This window comes from Hypanus sabinus, unplaced genomic scaffold (genome assembly GCF_030144855.1).
Source record: "Hypanus sabinus isolate sHypSab1 unplaced genomic scaffold, sHypSab1.hap1 scaffold_209, whole genome shotgun sequence".
Lineage (NCBI taxonomy): Eukaryota > Metazoa > Chordata > Chondrichthyes > Myliobatiformes > Dasyatidae > Hypanus > Hypanus sabinus.
Window position 1 is genome coordinate 22,424 of NW_026780194.1, and position 16,430 is coordinate 38,853.

Sequence of the window (16,430 nt, forward strand, 5' to 3'; positions counted from 1 at the left end):
CAGTTTCTTTCCCTCTGCCATCCGATTCCTAAATGACCAATCTTTGGACAATACCTCAGTATTTTTTAGTATACAGTATTTCTGATTTTGCACGTTTTTCAAAACCTATTCCATAAACGTAACTGTTTTACTTGTTTATTTACTATTATTGTTTTATTTGTTATTATTATTATTATTATTATTATTATTATTATTATTATTATTATTATTATTATTATTATTATTATTATTATTATTATTATTATTATTATATTCTCTGCTATATTATGTATTGCATTGAACTGCTGCTGCTAAGTTAACAAATTTCACGTCCCCTGCCGCTGATAATAACCCTGATTCTGATTCTGATCGGCACTCACGAGAACCCCGTCAGTCTCTGTGAATATCCCAGCACTTTTCACCCATGGACGATCATCACCACGTACCTCAATATTGATCTCGACCTGCCGTTCAGTACCCATCTAGTGAAATTAATCCCGTAACCCACGACCCATTGATATATTACTGCAACCAGTATGTAGTCACAGTGGAAGTCTTTCCTTGTGTGCCACTCAGTTCAGATCACTCAACACATAAGCACTTCGTCACGAGCAAATTACAGAATATGGAATACTGTGCTGTATTCCCAATGGAAATGCTGGTCAGTTCGTCAAATATGTAAATCCGACCACCTACCTCACTATCAACAACGCTACCAATTAGCTGTCATTGTTGGTACTAATGCAATGAATGCAGACTCTCTGTCGGTTTAAGCATTTTCACCAGTTCGGTGGTCGTGTGTACGGGGATTGAATTACTCTGCTTCAGACCGCTGCGAACATGTGACGGGCTGCACCAGAGCTGGAGGGACACAGCCGGTCAGGCAGCATCTATGGAAATGAAAAAGTGGTTGACGTTGCGGGCGCGAACCCAGGAAAGAGCTGGAGAACAAATGGAAGAAGATGGCTGAATAAGAATGTTTGGGTAACGGGAGGAGGGCAAGCCGGAAGCTGCTAGGTGAAGTCACGTGATTGGAGTAGGGTGACCAAGTAAGAGGCTGGGAGGGAATTAGCGGAATAGACACAGTGCTTGAGAAGAAGGAATATAATAGGAGAGGAGAGTGGACCGTGGGAGAAAGGGAAGGAGGAGCGGCGCCGGGGGAGGGGAAAGACAGACGAGGAGAAGATTAAGAGTCCAGAGTGGAGAAGTAAAGAAGAGGGAAGGGGGAGACGGAAATACCGGAAGATGGGGATACCCATGTCCATGCCATAAGATGGAGGTTACTTTGACTGAATAAAAGGAGTTACCCCTCCAATCTGACAGTGGCCAATCGGGGCAGAAGAAGAGGCCATGTGTATGTCGCACCGGGAATGGGGATAGAAACGGAAACGGCTGGCCGCTGGAAAACTTTGTCGATGCAGCTGAGGAGTTCGACGATGCGTTCATGAATCAGGAAAAGCGTCCCGGTCAGAGCGTCGACATATTTCCAGAGATGCCGCCTGACCTGTTGAATTCCTCCTGCATCTTGTGTGTGTTGCTATTCATTGGATGAACGGTTTGGTACGTTGGCTGTCTTCGTAAGCTTGGAAGCGACATTAGTTTAAGGCCCCTTCACAATGTTACAGAGCGACATACAAACACAAACTTATTCTGTTTTACATAATTCTATTGAAAGATCTGTCACCGGAACAATTCTCAGAGTGAAACACAGCAGCCGATGACAATACAGCATTGGTCTATGATGTCCACGCCCATGGGGCCAAGGAATGGACAGGATCTACGATAACTAAACCGAGAGGCGAGCCTGGGAGTGTTTCACAACGTTCACTGACTTCTCCAATCGTCATTTCTTTGTCTGAGATTTTGCAATTTCGTGTCATGCAATGCATATCTCATCGGAATTGGGATTTTTAATTGAATGACATCATGTTTATTTCTACCCCAGCTTTTGGAAATCACGTCAGCCTTGTGTAGTATTGAATATTCAGTGTGCTGGCGCGAGTATAAATGAATGACCGTGGAGATTTATCAGCTCAGAGTTTATTCAGCGAGATACCGGGCAGCTGGAAGACAGGCTGGATATCAAACAGCATGCTTGAAACATTTTACCGTGTGAGAAAAATATACTTCTTGATCATGGCCGTTATTGGTGTTCCTGGTAAGAACAGAGGCGGAGTGAAGTTTACAGTTTAGTGTCCGCGGTCTTTGGACGCGTTCGCTTACCGACAGCGTTGTGATGACCGCGAGTGCGGTGCAGAGATTGCGACAAATCCCTGTGTTCGTTCAGAGACTCCCTCGCAGTTTAACCCGTGGGCTCGACGGAATGTAAAGCGGCAGTTGAAACAGATGTAGAGGGGAAGATCGAACAGTTAGATTCATTTTGTGGATTCAGAGCAGGCAGTTCTGATTTATCAACGCAAAGCCGCTGTCAAAGTAAACTCCGATAATCCAGCGCGCTCGGCACCTTTACGGGCTGGTTGGTATTATTCCGTGTCAATAGCGTAAGATGTTTACATTCAGATTTATCATACTGCGCTGCGTTTGAAGAATCGCTTCAAGTCTGAAGGGAAGGTGGGGAGCGGATCGCCGCTGATATTCAGGGGAGAACGCTAGACATCACTTGTGAGTAAGTCACCGAACCATCGTGAGATTCCAAAATTCAAGTGAGGGTCTGTTAGAGGTTCAGTACACCAGGGCTCGTTTCCGTGTCCTGCGATACGTGTAGTGAAGAGGGAATGAAGAGCCAATCCAGCAGTGTCTGTTGGAGGTCGGACGGGGTAAAATACATGTGATACTCCGCTCTGGAACAATGAGCTTGGCAGCATTTGGAATAATACGGCAGAAATTTTGGACCATCCACTAAATGATGCAAATATTTTGAAGAAAAAAAACACATACATTGGCTTTCTTTTGGAAATTGGATGGTTTAAGCACTAATGTTTAAAATACATGCTAAATCTTTAAAATCGGGAAAGAGAACTTTCTGATTGCAATCGACCACGGTCAAGCTAGTTGCAGAATTTTAAAGAAGCGAACTGAGAGAGGTCTCTGTTCGCGGATGGCATAAAGGAGTTGAGGTGAAGTCATGCGAACGGGAGACAGAAGCGGCGGGAGCGGGGCTCGGATCTGAGGGGCGATTCCAGGACGTATCTGATAGAAACGCAGCAAACATCGTCGCCGAGAAATTGCCGAGCTTTCCAAGCTTTGTATATGTCAAAAACCTGATCGTGGACGTTTGGAATTATTTCTCTAAACCAAAGCATATACGCCAATTCGTTGACAATGCATCCTTCCCAAACCCTGCTCCTTCTCCTGGACCGAGTACTGTTACCATTCAGCCGGCAGGCATGCAGTTGTAAGAGGAATCTGCGATTCCCGCTTTACACTTTTTAAACTCCGGAAATGCATTGCCAGCAAACTTTGATTGCTCTGAATTTTCTGCACATCTCTGTTCTGAGAGCCGTGGTGCGGCGTGACAGTAATTCACTCATTATTTTTTCTGCTGTTCCCCCAGTTAATTTAGTGGCGATTGCGATCCTGTCCCGGGGAAAGTGCGGCCTCTCCACCTGCACCACTCGCTACCTGGTGGCCATGGCAACGGCGGATCTACTAACCATTATCTTTCAGGTCATATTGTGGCGGATCAGTTATTATTACTTCCCCGGTTCTTTTCTGGAGATGACCCCCGTATGCAGTTCCATCTTTGTCCCAGCAAGGGCAGCCACAGACTGTTCTGTCTGGTTCACCGTCACCTTTACGTTTAATCGGTTTGTCGCCATCTGTTGCCAGAATCAGAAAGCAAAATTTTGCACCGGGAAAACTGCGGCAGTAGTTCTGACAACAACCGGCGTTTTTTTCTGTTTTAAAAATGTGCCCTACTTCTTTATGTATCGACCTCTGAAAGTAATTGACAATATACCCTGGGACTGCATTCGTAAATCGAGCTACTATACCGATCCCGGCTGGGTGGGATACAGCTGGCTTTCTACCGTTCTAGCGCCATTATTCCCGTTTGTTTTAATACTACTGCTCAACGCTCTGACAGTCAGACACATTTTGGTGACTAGTCGCGTCCGTAAAGGGCTGAGGGGTCAGAACAAGGCGGAGAACCGCAGTGACCCGGAGATGGAGAGCAGAAGGAGGTCTGTGATCTTACTTCTCTCCATCTCCGGAAGCTTCATCATCCTGTGGTCGGTAAAAGTTGCCGAATTCCTTTATTACACCATCGCCGGATTGGATCAGAATAATTACAGTGATTCGGAATACATATTTCAACACACTGGATACATGCTGATGATATTAAGTTGCTGCACAAACACGTTTATTTATGGGGTAACTCAGTCCAAGTTCAGAGAGCAGTTCATCAGCGCAGTGAAATATCCGCTAACGTCAATTATTGAAATAATTAACAAACAAACCGAACTAAGTTCTTCTCAGAGGGAGTCGCAGTTTCTGTTTTCCATCTCGACACGACAGAACTGACGGGCATCGGAGAACGAGGCAGCTGCGAGAGTGGTTGAGAGCCCGAGCGAGACCCAGATCCGGAACAGGCTCCTCGGCAACTGCAGCCGGCGGCTTCCACCTCCCACCGGTCATTAAACTCAAACCACCGTCTGTTTGTATTTCCACCTCCCACCGGTCAATAAACTGAAACTAGCTTCTGTTTGTATGTTTCACCATATTCCCGCTGGCGTTACCGCCACACGTCTATTGGTAACAAATCCCGCCCTACAGTGTAAATACTCAGCAGTGAAGTGATCGACTTCCTGGTTGCTTCCCGGTGACGGTGAGGAAATAGAGCGGAAATAATGCCGTCACAACGAGGATGGGCGGAATTCACACTGAGCGCACCGGAGATCAGATCGGGACTGCTCCGTGATCGCAGTAAGTAGCCAAGACCACAGTGAGATTTTACTGATTGCATTCAGCATCGGATCGGCTCGTCAGTCAACAGCTTTGAGCAGACAACGCCTACGTCTACAGACATCCTAACTTCAACGGCCGATTTTGCCTGTATCCAGTGAGATTTTATCAATTTCATGAAGTGTTCACCTGCACAGGGAGTGTCTGCAGAAGCTCCGATTATCATCTGCAGAAAGTCTATTTCTAAAGGAGACATAGAACACAAAATAGTACGGCACATTACAAGCCCTTCGGCCCACAAGGTCGTGCCGTCTCTCTAACCCGTTTTCCCACATAAACCCCCACCTTAAAATTCCTCTATATACATGTCTTGTAGTCTCTTAAAGTTCTCTAGTGTGTCTGCCTCCATCACTGACTCAGGCAGTACATTCCGCGCACTAAACACTCTCTGAGTGAAAAACCTTCCTGTAATATTCCCCTTGAACTTCCCTCCCCTTACCTTAAAGCCATGTCCTCTTGTACTGAGCAGTGGTGCCCTGGGGAGAGCCGCTGGCTCTCCACTCTACCTATTCCTCTTCATATCGTGTACACCTCTATCATGTCTCCTCTCATCCTCCTTCTCTCCAAAGAGTAAAGCCCTAGCTCCCTTAATCTCTGATCATGATCCATACTCTCTAAACCAGGGAGCATCCTGGTAAATCTCCTCTGTACCCTTTCCAAAGCTTTAACATCCTTCCTATAGTGAGGCGACCAGAACTGGACACAGTACTCCAAGTGTGGCCGAACTAGAGTTTTATAGATCTGCATCATTACCTCGCGACACTTTAACTCTATTCCTCCAGTTATGAAGGCTAACAGCCCATAAGCTTTCTTAACCACCCTATCTAACTGTGAGGCAACTTTCTGGGATCTGTAGACATGTACCCCTAGATCCCTCTGCTCCTCCACACTACCAAGTATCCTGCCGTTTATTTGTACTCTGCCTTGGGGTTTGTCCTTCCATTGTGTACCACCTCACACTTCTCCGGGTTGAACTCCATCTGCCACTTCTCAGCACACTTCTGCGTCCTATCAATCTCTGTCTGCTATCTTCGACAATCCTCTACACTATCTACAACACCACCAACCTTTGTGTCGTCTTTGAACTTGTCAACTCACCCTTCTACCCCCACATCCAGGTCGTTAATAAATATCACGAAAAGTAAAGGTCCCAGAACAGATCCTTGTTGGACAACACTAGTTACAACCCTCCAATATGGATGTACACCGTCCACCACGTCAATCTGCCTTCTGCAGGCAAGCCAATTCTGAACCCACCTAGCCAAACTTCCCTGGTTCCCATGCCTTCTGACTTTCTGAATAAGCCTACCGTGTGGAACCTTGTCAAATGCCTTACTAAAATCCATGTAGATCACATCCACTGCACTACCCTCATCTATATGCCCAGTCACCTCCTCAAAGAACTCTATCCGGCTTGTTAGGTACGATCTGCCCTTCACAAAGCTATGCTGACTGTCCCTGATCGGACCATGATTCTCTAAATGCCCATAGATCCTATCTCTAAGAATCTTTTCCAACAGCTTTCCCACCACAGACATAAGGCTCACTGGTCTATAATTACCCGGACTAACCCTACTATTTTTTTTGAAAAGGGGGACAACATTCGCCTCCCTCCAATCCTCTGGGACTATTCCCGTGTACAGCGAGGACGTAAAGATCTTAGCCAGAGGCTCAGCAATCTCTTCCCTCCCCTCGTGGGCAGCCTGCGGAATATCCCTTCAGGCCCCAAGGACTTATCCGTCCTAATGTATTTTAACAACTCCAGCACCTCCTCTCTCTTAATATCAACATGCTCCAGAACATCGACCTCACTCTTCTTGTACTCATTGCCATCAAGTTCCCTCTCATTGGACAATACCGAATAGAAGTATTCATTGAGGACCTCGCTCACTTCCACAGCCTCCAGGCACATCTTCCCACTTTTGTCTCTAATCGGTACCACCCTCACTCCTGTCATCCTTTTGTTCTTCACATAACTGAAGAATGCCTTGGGGTTTTCATTTACCCTACTCGCCAAGACCTTCTCTTGCACTCTTTTTGCTCTTCTCAGCCCCTTCATAAGTCCTTTCCTGTTACCATATATTCCTCAATAGACCCTTCTGATCCTTGCTTCCTAAAGCTCGTGTATACTGCCTTCTTCCACCTGACTAGATTTTCCACCTGACTTATCACCCATGGTTCCTTCACCCTACCACTCTTTATCTTCCTCAGCGGGACAAATTTATCCCTGCCATCCTGCAAGAGATCCTTAAACATTGACCACATGACAATAGTACATTTCCCTGCAAAAACATCATCCCAATTCACACCTGCAAGTTCTGGCCTTATAGCCTCATAATTTACCCTTCCCTAATTAAATATTTTCCTGTCCTCTCTGATTCTATCCTTTTCCATGATAATACTAAAGGTCAGGGAACGGTGATCACTGTTCCCCAGATGCTCACCCACTGACAGATCTGTGACCTGACCTGGTTCGTTACCTAATACTAGATCTAGTATGGCATTCCCCCTAGTCGGCCGGTCAACATACTGTGACAGGAATCAATCATGGACACAATTAACAAACTCTGCCCCGTCTAAACCCTTGGAACTACTCAGGTGCCAATCAATATTAGGGAAGTTAAAGTCACCCATGATAACAACCTTGTTATTCTTACACCTTTCCAAACTCTGCCTCCCAATCTGCTCCTCGGTATCTCTGCTGCTACCAGGGGGTCTATAGAATACCGTAGTAAATAATTGCTCCCTTCCTGTTGCTGACTTCTACCCTTACTGGCTCAAAAGAGGATCTGCTACATTACCCACCCTTTCTGTAGCTGTAATGGTATCCCTGACCAGTAGTTCCACCCATCCTCCCCTCCACCCTCTATAACTTTTAAAGCACTGAAATCCAGGAATATTGAGAATCCATTCCTGCCCTGGTGCCAGCCAAGTCTCCTTAATGGCCATTACATCATAATTCCGTTTATGTATCCAAACTCTCACTTCATCACCTTTGTTCCTGATGCTTCTTGCATTGAAGTACACAAAGTTTAGCCCTTCTACTTTAAGACCTTTCCACCCTTTATTCTGCTTCTCTTTTCTCAAAGACTCTCTGTATGTTAGATCTGGCTTTGCTCCGTGCACTTCTTTCACGCTCTGTAACTCCGGGTCCCATCCCCCTTGCAAATTAGTTTAAACTCTACCGAACTTGCGTTACTTTGTGAGAAAAGCGCGTTTCTTCCAGCACGCCGCCTTTCTTTCTTGGGGGTGTCTGTTCGATAACTTCAATCTCTTTCCATTTTCCAGATACCGTTAGCCCCCTCACGAATCGAGAACCTTTAAACCTTTTCCCTGACCACACCCAATGGGTCAGCCTCCACACATTCGAGCCCTGTTCACACGTGTGCCGGCATTGCATTTGTCTTCGTTGCCACCGAATTAACTGCAAGATAAACAACAGGACATCCAGAGCAAAGACCCAGAACTCCATATGCATCTCTTCTTACTGACCATTAACAACGTCTGTGAAACATCCAACTGTTCCCGTCCTGATGACCCCTTCCTCGACGTCTCCATGCTTTCACTCCTTCCCACGCCGTATCCGCCGTATCTCTCTTTCTTCAAACCCTCTTTGTGACCACATCCGCCGTCTCCTGTTACGGAGTAGTCTGATGAAACGCTTCTACTGAGTCATGTTGGAAACGGGAATACACTGGCCAATTTACAATGTGGGAGCTACGACCCGGACCCGCACGAGACGAAACTGATGGGCACTGAATCCTGCTCGCCCCGAGAACGCCTCATATCGGGCCCTGGTCAGATCCCATTTGGAGCACGGTGCCCAGTTCTGGTCGCCTCACTACAGGAAAGATGTGGAAGCCATAGGAAGCGTGCAGAGGAGATTTACAAGGATGTTGCATGGATTGGGGAGAATGTTTTAAGAGAATAGTTTGAGTGTACTTGATCTCTTCTCCTTGGAGCAACGGAGGATGAGAGGTAACCTGATAGAGGTGTATAAGACGATGAGAAGCATTGGTCATGGCTTTTTCCCGGGCTGAAATGGTTGCCACAAGAGGACACGGGTTTAAGGTGCTGGGGAGTAGGTATAGAGGAGATGTCAGGGGTAAGTGTTTTACTCAGTGAGTGGTGAGTGCGTGGAATGGGCTGCCGGCGAAAGGTGGTGGAGGCGGATACGATAGGGTCTTTTAAAAGAATTTTGGACAGGCACATGGAGCTGGGAGAAATAGAGGGCTGTGTGAAAGCCTAGTAATTTCTAAGGTAGGGACATGTTCGGCACAACATTGTTGTCCGAAGGGCCTGTATTGTGCCGTAGGGTTTCAATGTTTCGGTGTTTCTCCGCGCAAGAGGCCCAATCTGTACGCTGCACACTATCAAACAGCGCATGCGCATCTGCCGCATTGTCGCAATCGATCTGATAGATATGTTCACATCATTTCACTGCATTTCTTCCCATCTCCACGACACACTTCCTTCGCTCTTCCAACGTGGCCCTCACTCCCTCTACCACGGCGATCACTTTCCCTGCGGCCGAATCCTACTCTTCTCTGAATGCATGATCTCCCTGGCTGCCGGCGGGAGGCGGAGGGTCCCAGGGCAGACGCAGCCAGAGACATAGCCAACCTCCTGTCCATTCTGGAAACGCGACCAGTGCTCAGAGCACCCTGGACCCGGATCGAATTCAGCTCAAGGAGAGTCGGGGATGGAGAGTTTCCACCCTCCCCAAGGATATGTCCTGGGCCGTGATACCCTATACGCTGGATTTACCAGTTTTCCCCTCCGGAAAATATTTCTTCTTCAACAGGGAAACCGACCGAAGCCTAGACTCCATTCCAGGGACCCAAAGAACCCCAACCTCCTGGGTGGCCTGTCGGACCTTCCGCAGACTTTTTTTCCAGAAGCTCGTCGATGAAGGGTGAGGTAGATTGCTGTATGTTTTTAATTTAGCTCGACAGATATCTGTGACGATTTGTGGGATGACACAAATCCAAGACATATGTAAAGTATAATTAAATACTGCGATTCATCCTGTTCCAGCAGTCTCCGTTCGTAAGCAAGGAACACATACTAATCCTATTGCCCTATGCCAGTACACAAAGTAGTCCTATGCCCCACCAAGCCCACAAAGTCCGTCAGTTCCCAAACTAATTTCGTTGTTTCGCTATCTTCCCACAGCTCCACGTCAGTCCCCAAACTAATCACACTGCCCTGCTAATTCCCCACGGTCTGTTGTCAGCTCCAAAATAGTGCAATTATAATGCTATTAGGCTCAGACCTCGGAACATAATTCGGGAAGGGGTTTTCTCTGGGAAATGCACAACGGAAATGTCGAGGTATTATCGGCAGGAAAAGGATGGCAGGGTGAAGGAACCCTGGCTGACAACATCTGGAAAAGAAGAAGAAAGAAGATGATTTAAGGTTTAGGACGCAAGGGTCAAACAGGTTGTCGTGAGTTACAAGGTACTCTATCAAATACCTTCATGAATTCTATATACACTAAATCTGCTGCTCGACCTTCATTAATCTGTTAAGTCACATCCTCAAAAAATTCGATCAGGCTCGTAAGGCACAACATGCCTCTGACAAAGCCAAGCTGACTATTACTAATCATATTATTCCTCTCCAAATATTCATAAATCCTGCCTCTCAGTGTCTGTTCCATCAACTTACCAACCACTGAAGTAAGACTCACTTGTCTATAATTTCCTGGGCTATCTCTACTCATTTTCTTCAATAAAGGTACAGCAACCTGCAACCCTCCAATCTTCCACAACCACTCCCGTCTCCATTGATGATGCAAAGATCATCGCCAGAGATTCAGAAATAGCCTCATTTGCCTCCTTCCGTAGCCTGGGATACATATCATCCAGTCCCGAAGACTTATCCAACTTAATGCTTTCCAAAGGCTGCAGTACATTCTGATTCTTAATATCTGTATGCTCAAGCTTTTCAGTCCACTGTAAGTCATCCCTACAATCGCCAAGATCTGTCCTGTGATCCCTTGCCTTTTTGTGATTTTTATAAATAATCTGTTTGAGGAAGTGGAAGGGTGGAATCAGCAAATTTGAAGATGATATGGAGGTTGGTAGAGTTGTGGATAGTGTAGTAGATTGTTGTAGGTTAAAATAGGACATTGAAAGTATGCAGAACAGTGATGAGAAGTGGCAGATGGAGTTCAACCTGGAAAAGTGTGGAGTGAATCGCTTTTGAAGGACGAATTTGAAGGCAGAATACAGGATTAATGACAGGATTGCTTGCAGTGTGGTGGAACAGAGGGATGATAGGGTCCACACCTATAGATCCCTCAACCTTTCTTCACACGTTGATAGAGAGTTTAAGAAGGCGGATTGGCTGTCGGTTTCACTTGTCAGGGGCTTGAGTTCAAGAGCCACAAGGTAACGTTGTGACTCTAAAAATCCCGGTTAGACTGCGCTTGGAAAATTGTGTTCAGTTGGAATATTGTGTCCTATAAAGCGCCTCAGTATAGGAATGATGTGGAAACTATCGATAGGGTGCAGAGGAGGTTTACCAGGATGCTGCCTGGATTAGAGAGCATGTGCTGTGATGATATTTTGAGCGAGAGAGTGTCTTTTTGGAGAAAAAGCGGAGGAGAGCTGACTTGATAGAGGTGTACACGATGATCAGAGGCATACAGCAGATTGAATGGACAGCTAGAAATTTTTCTCCAGGGCTAAAATGCTGGGCATGACCAGACATAATTATGTGATGATTGGAGGAAAGTATGGTGGAGGGGTGGATAAGCATTATGCGAGGGTATTTAACTAGGGCAGGGCAAATTATGAAAGTATTAGTACTGAGTTTAAAAGTCAGGTAGCTATGTTGCATCTTTTAAAACTCTAGTTAGGCTGCATCTGGAGTATTCCGTTCAACTCTGGTTGCCCCATTCTAGGAAGGGAATCGAGGAGTTGAAGAAGGTGCAAATGCGGTTAACAGGATATTGTCCGGATTAGAGGGCGTGTGGTGGGACAAACTTGGGTTGTTTTCTCTGATGCCGTGGAGTTTGAGGCGAAATGTGATAGAGGTTTATAAGATCATGACAAGTACAGATGTAGGCAGGCAGTATCTCTTTTGAGGGTTTTAAGAGTCGATTACCAGAGGGCATACATTCAGTGTGAGAGGGGGTAAGTTCAAAGGAGGAAGACAACCTCTGAGTGAAAGGCAAGTTCTTTTACACAGATTTGTTGGTGCCTGAAATGAGTACCTGGGATTTGGTTGAGGCAGATACATCGGGGACATTTAAGAGCCTCTTCAATAGACATGTGAATGAGAGGAAAGCAGAGAGATTCGGACATTGTCTGTACAAACTAGATTAGTTCAGTTTGCCATCTGATTACTGATCTACTTGGCCACTTTCAGAGACCTAAAAACATTGTAGGCTGAAGATAGATGTTAGTCTATGTTCTATGTTTATGTTCTATGACGTTGTTCAGCCTGCAATGTTTCAATGTGATTTTCAGTTCATTGTGTTGTTTTGCCATACCAAGAGCTTCAGAACATCTTGCATTGTGCCCATCTTGCAAACCCATGCCTCATTTCCACAAAGGATTCGCACATCACTCCCTGGGACTGGGACATTTTCCCAATCACCAGGCCGAGGCAGAGCGAGGAATCTTCTGACGGGGTTCCCTTCTCTGTGAGTTCTGTGATTTCCTGTAGACAATGAACTTGTTGAGTGACAGACTGAGTTAAAGAGATTGGAGAAGGCAATATCTGCTCAGTGATGGGACGTCCCAGTGATCACAGGAGCAGTCACGGGGCAGCCTCTACACCCATTCTGTAAATTACTGGGATCGGTAATTAGCAGCAAAGCTCTGACTGTGGAAATTACAAATCAGAATATTATTAGAGTCACGGAGAACAAAACAGAGAAACAGGCCTTTCGGCCCATCTAGTCCACGCCAAAATGATATTTTATGATTTGTTCCAACTGCCTGCATCAAAGTCCTCCGTACGCCTCCCATTCTGTACTCACCAGAACTTCACAAATGTTGTAAATCAAATCTGCATCTACCACATATGATGACAGCTCGTTCCACACTCTCGCCAAACTCTGACTGAAGAAGCTCACCCCTCAGGTTCCACTAAAATATGTCACCTCTCATCCTTAACCTATAACCTGTCGGGGTTCAGAACAAAGACTGCGTGGAGGGGGAAAGCGGGTGGGGAAGGTGCGGGAGGGTGGACACAGCTGTAGCAGGTAATGGGAGAGCAACTGCAAGATAGAAACAAGGATTGTCTAGACTTACTATCTGAATAAAAGTAATTGCTTGAACGTACTTTCTGCAAAGATGCTAATTATACCCTCTATATTCTCAACGAAATTATTGATGTAGATGAAAAGCAGCAATGTGTAACCCTGGGGAACACCACTAGACACGGGCCTCGAGCCCAATAAACAGCCTCCCACCATCACTCTCTGCTTCCTACCATCAAGACAACTGTGCATCCAGTGAGCCAGCTCTCCCTGGATCCCGTGTGATCTGACTTTCCACAGCAACTTACCATGTGAACCTTCTCAAAGCCCTCACTGATGCCCAGATCAGCCACGATCCTGGGACAGAGGTGTCACTGTTCAGAGGGCATAGATTTAAGCAGAGGATGAAGAGCTTTAGAGGGATCTGAGGAAGAGACTTTTTACTCAGAGCGTAGCTGAAATCCGGAACACACTGCCCGAGGTGGTGGTGGTGGCAGGTCCCTTCACAACATTTACGAAGTGGATGAGCATTGAAACTGCCGAGATACAGTCGGCTGTGAACCAAGTGCTGATAAATGGGGCCAGTGTGGACAGTGAATGGACGGTCAGAACAGGTATGGCCGGCCAAAGACCTGTTTCCGTGCTGTGTGATCCTCCACTCCGGACACGGTAAATTAACGATGGTGGCACCGCAAGGCATTGATTTCAAAACTCCACACCCCTCTCCAAACTGAAATAAACCAGACTGAACCCGTTTGTCACCACTGTGAATAGCTGTTTCTGTCAAGGTAAAATACAAATTGGTCACTTCTGCGAAACAACTGGCAATTGATGAAATTTCTGTGTCTTCTTCCACTGATTTTGCTTCCTTACAGTAAAAATAACCGTCTCACTGTGACATATGGTACATTCAGCTCATCGTCAGACCTGACAAACCATGTCTTCCCGCAGCTGGTTCCACCTGTTGGTGTGTCCTCTTTCCTCCACCTCCAGGGAAGCTGCATCTCCATACAAACTCCTCACTTCAGACGACTGTCTGTACCCGTGACGCAGGAAATCACATCTCTGTCACTCTTCTGATACCGTATCTGACCTGCTCACCTCCGGGTGTCCTCCCTCAACAAGTCTCTTCCTCAGTCACAATCTGTGAAATCTTCAAAGAACAACTCAAAAAATACATTAGACAACCTGTGTACTCCTTCACTGCTGACCAGTAAAAACTCTCTCTCCTCAGCCCCTTCCTTTTCCCCTTTCCCTTTGCAAACTCCACATATGGCACCAGAACTGAATCCACTGTAAGGACATTTATATCTCACAGGAGGCTGTACAAACTCCTGTCTTTCTCTAATGCAGGCATCACTGACACCCCTTCCCCATTCCCAATCTGCTCTCGCAGCCCATGACGGTGACAGATATCCCAGACTCTTGGGCTTTGCAACAAACACAGTGTTAACAGCAACATTGGACAATAATTATTATGAATAGAGAATTGTTGCTTCCTGAAGGGACTTGCGAGTTGTCTGATCTAATAGATCAGATCCTCCCTTGTTTACAACTTAATTTCTCCCGTGTCCATCCTTCCCGGGTCACGGAACTTCCAATCATCCAACTTTCTTCCAATAACATCGCCACCACCACGCCTACGGCTCCACAACTTTCCCATCACTCACTCCACACCCACACGTCCACCCATAACCATTCCCCGCATACAAAGACCTTCACCCCAAACCTCCTCCCAGTTTTGAGAACCACAACTAAATTATCCCACAAACCGGGGTCGGACTGAAAGCTCCAAGCGGGGCAACCGGCCCCCGATTTCCACAAAACAGATCAGGCCTGCCGCCCGAACAGGAGAACAACCGGCAAGCTCTGGGATCGGCACTACGCCTGCCGCTGCCGAAAGTTCCCACAACGCCCCTGCGCGTCACCGGAGGTTACTACAGCGCTACGAGCGGCTGGAGACCGACAACGCGGACGATTTAGCTGTCCGTCCTTACACTGGGAGACGTCCGATATCCACATCAACACCATCCAATCGACTCTGAGCGAACTACGATGACTAACAAACATAATTCCTCTCAGCCCTCAGTTTTCTGAATGATTATCTGTCTTTCAGAGGACAGAGTACCTGTGGTCTACATTGTCAGAGTGTTTAGTATCCCAGGAGAGAAAGATTGCAGGGACGATAGTTGTTCTGTTGCAAAATACGCTATGTGTCTAGCCCGCTGACAATTCTCGTTCATATTAGTGAAACCTCTGGTTATCAAAATACGAGATCGCAAAATGACGGAGCCACCTCAAACCAGATTATCCCGAGAAAGAGCTCCCCACAAGATTTGGGGTTTTGTGACCAAACTCGAGACAAACCACATGCTGCCCACTCCAACAGCAACACGACAGCGCTGAGCACGATAAATGGGACTTTACGTCACACAACACTGAATTCAATACTGAAACACCGTGATTAATGTTGTTGTCCGACTGAAATCATTAAGAAACGTCAGAACCCCAACCCCGTTTTGTAAAACATTTTTTCCATTTCCCTCCGAAGGAAGTTGTATGCGTCTCCTGCGACCGGAGTCTGATGTACGGCTGACAGGTAGGAGGAGACTTTCGGCCCGTCGGCCAGTTGCTGGCTCCCCGGAGAAGGAGAGATCATGGCAGATGAAGGCGGGAGAAGGGTTAGGGGGATTTTATTGAAAGGATGAAGGTGGTGTGAGAGGGGGCGGACAGGATGTTTCTCCCGGTGGGGACAGGAGGGTCTCGTCTACGGAAATGTCTGAACCCACGGTGTTCGCGAGCAGAAGGATTCACCACACTGGGGTCAAACACCGGCAGATTGTCGACCTGTAAGTGGGTCCAATGGTCCGGGAAAAGTGTAGACAGCAGTGGTGTTGGAGGTCAAGGATGGATCGACCCGGTGTCCTGTTGAATGAAAGGATGGTCTATAGGAACCGAGTGGCCTGTTCCTGTTGCCTGTGTTTTTATAGAGAATTTATGAACAGAGCCTTCTTGGCCCTGCAGAATGTCCCAGTGAGTTCCTAAGCTGTGTTAACAATTTGTCTGAGGGTCCAAGTACATTTCCCATTCTGTTATTCACACAAAATGTGTATTTTTAAATTGATCATGACATCAAATGTGTATTTATACATTGTTAATGACATAAATATCATATTTATACATTGTTAATGACATAAAACTTGTATTTCTATATTGTTACTGACAGAGAATCGTATAATTTGTGTTCCGTGTTTTATCTGAATGAACTTGCCTGTGATGCTGCCACAAGTCAGTGTTTCTCTGTCCCTGTACC

General features: G+C 46.4%; 1 long non-coding RNA gene and 1 pseudogene across 1 annotated transcript; both read left to right on the forward strand.

The window, feature by feature from the left end:
- The first annotated feature begins 4,674 nt into the window (after window positions 1-4,674).
- On the forward strand, window positions 4,675-15,804 carry LOC132387666 (uncharacterized). Its single transcript, XR_009509979.1, has 3 exons — window positions 4,675-4,863; window positions 10,078-10,362; window positions 15,669-15,804. It is a non-coding gene; the product is annotated as an uncharacterized LOC132387666 (long non-coding RNA).
- Window positions 15,805-15,892: 88 nt separating this feature from the next.
- LOC132387667 (NACHT, LRR and PYD domains-containing protein 3-like) overlaps window positions 15,893-16,430 on the forward strand; it is a 29,502-nt pseudogene continuing 28,964 nt past the window's right edge.